This window comes from Galeopterus variegatus, unplaced genomic scaffold (assembly GCF_000696425.1).
Source record: "Galeopterus variegatus unplaced genomic scaffold, G_variegatus-3.0.2 Scaffold1143, whole genome shotgun sequence".
NCBI classification, from domain to species: domain Eukaryota; kingdom Metazoa; phylum Chordata; class Mammalia; order Dermoptera; family Cynocephalidae; genus Galeopterus; species Galeopterus variegatus.
This window is the reverse complement of record NW_007727254.1, coordinates 400,435-403,764: the sequence shown is the minus strand read 5'-3', so window position 1 is coordinate 403,764 and position 3,330 is coordinate 400,435. Positions and strand designations below refer to the sequence as shown.

Sequence of the window (3,330 nt, the reverse complement as noted above, 5' to 3'; positions counted from 1 at the left end):
CCCTCGGGTGGGAGTGCCACCACGCTTCCCAAGCGGCGCACTATCCAGTGCGCCACCGGGCCGGCCCTTGGATTTCTGCGGTAGACTCTACACTAGTGTATTCTCTGTATTGGGGTACTTGCCCCCTCAAGGCATTTTGGAAATTTGTGGAGTTGTTTTTGGCAGTCACAATGGGTCACAGGACACCTTGGCTTTTAGGAGCCAGGAGCAACTGTCCCAGATCCCAAATAACCTTCTGAGACTAGAACCTAATTCCATTTTACATACAAAGTTTTTCGCATGGTTTTAATATCCACCTAGTTTTCCAGGACTGAAACTACCATGAAAATGGAGAGCTGGGATTTCTTTGTCTTGTTTGCAACTTTCTGGTGCCCCAGTCATCATTCTGGAAGGCCAATCGCTGACAGCATCACTGTACTGGCAGCTGTCATGTGTCATATGTGTGGGGGAGCACCAGAGTGCAGGTCCCTGGGGACTTAATTGTGTCTCCTGGGGTGATCATGCCCAGCATTTTCATGATGAAATCATATAATCTTATTATAAACCACCTTTCTTTTGTTTTCCTTATATTACAGCTAGAACACTGTCTGTTAGAAAATATCTGATATATAAAATGGTGGTCTTGGCTCTAACAGGCGGACAACCCTGTTTTCCACTTTTCTAACGTGTTTGCCAACAGCAAGTAACACAACACACATAAACCCTGCACTTAGCTGGGGGTGAAGGGCAGAGAGAATGAGGGACATTTTGAAATACTCTCAGATGCTCTCCAACAGAAGACCGTGTTATTGGCCCAGTGGCACTGCTCATTAGACACAGCAAAGAAGACCATGGCTAGGGGAAGGGAAAAAAAAAAAGAAAAACATGAAGGTCCCCCTTCCTTCCTAGCAGTTTGCTTCCCTAACACAACTTATGTGCCCTAAAGCAAAACAAAACCCATCCCTCAACCATGGAAGGCTGAGGCTTAAGGCTTAAACGAGATCAGGAAGCTGTCAAAAGGTAGGGGGCTCCAACTGGCCCACGGACCACCCAGGCAATGGGTGGGAGATGCAGGGGTCAGCACAGCACAGCCCACCCCTGCAGCAGACTTGTGGCAGGGAGGGGGTCTCCAGGTCTCTTTGATACTCAGCTCCCTTAGGCAAAGTAGTTTTTGGAACAAGCTTTGAAAAACATTTTATTTTTTTATTTTTTATTTTTTTGCCGCTCGCTGGGTGCAGGAATCTGAACCCATGGCCTTGGTGTTTGTTATAAGGCTGTGTTCTGGCTTCCAGTCAAGATGGTGTAATAGATGGTGCCCAGTGTAACTCTCCCCACAAATCAACCAATTTACAACTGTTAGAAAGCAATGACAGCCAAGCTGAGGGCTCTAGAGCTCAGGAGAAGAAGAAGAGAAACCTATGGAGTTCAAGAAGGCAGGAGAAGCAACGATGAGAGAAAGAAAGTATGGTTCCCACCATTTTGAGCTCAGGCTGCTTCAAGGCTGGCCCTGCTGAGCCCATGGAGCAGGAGCTGGCAAAAGCTGCAGCTTGACCCCTTGTATGAAGTTGCTTGGAGGTGGCAGGGAAGAAGAGGGCTTTGGTGGCCCCCAGGCCAGCAGGACCACTAACGGGGTTCCCATGGACCCACACAGGAGGAACCACAACAACTCAAAAATCAGCCACTCAGAGAGGCCAGTGAGTCATCGCAAGTGAACAGCACATGGCCTGCCCCGTGGGAAGTCTTTGGAGTGCAGGAGGTGGGGGAGATGGGCCACTGGGGGAACATTGGGGCACAGCATGGTCAGCTGATCTGTCTTCCAGTCAGCACAGGACCACTCAGAGAAGACTGGTCAGTACTACAGAACTGCATGGGCTGCAGTTTGCTGAAAAGTCTCAGGCCCAGACCAGAGTTTCCACAGAACCCATGTGTACGGGACCTCATGAGACTTGGAAGGGCTTATACGGTTAACCATTAAAATGAGAGCTGCACAAAAAAGCCTTCCTCAGGGATCAGCAGCAAAGCAGCAATTTAGCTCAACCACACAGCTCAAGCGCTGGACCCCACAGGAAGTTCCCCCATTTTAGAAGTCAGGAAAGGACAACAAATTAGTTCCAGTGCAGAGTTTTAGTGGTGGGAACAGTGAACAATCCAACACAGAACTGAAAGAAAAAACAAAATACCCACAGATCAAAGTCTGATATTAACTAGTAAAGGTCTCACAACACCAAAGAACACCTATAAAACCTAGAAGGACCAGAAGCCCCCCTGAGCTCCCAAGCCCGGGGGTGGGGGATGGGGGTTCAGCCACGCCTCCCCGACGACCACACCCGGCCCAGCCATGACCACCCAGCTGGCACAGGAAGTGCTCTAGGCTCCCCTGCCTGAATGAAGGGGGCGCCACAGGCCTTGACTAAACCCCCCCTTTCTACTTCCACCCTATTTCCTTCCCCCTTAGCCCCTCTCCCCATCTAACCCAACTGTTCTGCAACTTCTTAGAATGTAAAAAAATAATAATATTAATAAATTTTTTTTTAAAAAGGCTGCATTCTAACCAACTGAACTAACTGGCCAGCCCCTGAAAAACATTTTAAATACAACTTCTTCCCAACAGTATCATTTTGCAGATCCTTATCAGCCTGTGATAAATAGAATAACTAATATACANCCCCTCGCTCAGCCAGTGAGCGGCCGGTCTGCATGTGGGATCCGAACCCTCGGCGGGAGCGACACTGCGCTTCCCAAGCGGCGCACTGTAGCAGTGCGCCACCAGGCCGGCCCACAAGTCCACTTTAGAAGAGGCATCATTTCCTTGAGGGAAGGCCCCGAGGCTTGACAGAGCAGAACATAAGATTGAAAAGGCTGGGGACACCTATGCCTTTGAAGTCTGGCTCTGGCTCAAGGTAACCCAGAGTGGCTGCAGGCTCACAGCATGACTCAGGGAGACAGGGACCAGAAAGAAAGAAGGCCAGAGAGGGATGGAGGACACAGCCTCAATGACGCAAAGCAGACCTGTGCAGAGCCCAGAGAACCTGAGATACCTGCAAGCACCAACGACAGTTCAGTGGTGCACCTGGGACTGTGGAAATCAGACTGCACAAATGTGCGGGAGGACCTTAAGCCCACCAGTGGGAAAATTCAGCCCAAGAATGGAAAAGGAAGATGCAGAACCCAAAGGGAGCACGATCAAAGCTTTGTCTTCAGTCACTCTTGTCAGGAAGAGTTTAGCAATCACTCGGTGAGAAGGAATCGGTGCCTGCATTAACTAGCAAGTCCAGACCTGTTTCACCTATAGTACAGCAAGGAGTTTCCATAACTAATCCTACTTGCTGCCTTCTAGACATCCAGGTAAAG

The 3,330-nt window shown here is 49.4% G+C and overlaps 1 pseudogene; it reads right to left on the bottom strand.

Moving 5' to 3' along the window:
- The window catches only part of LOC103592416, a 26,963-nt pseudogene that overhangs the window by 13,853 nt on the left and 9,780 nt on the right, over positions 1 to 3,330 (bottom strand).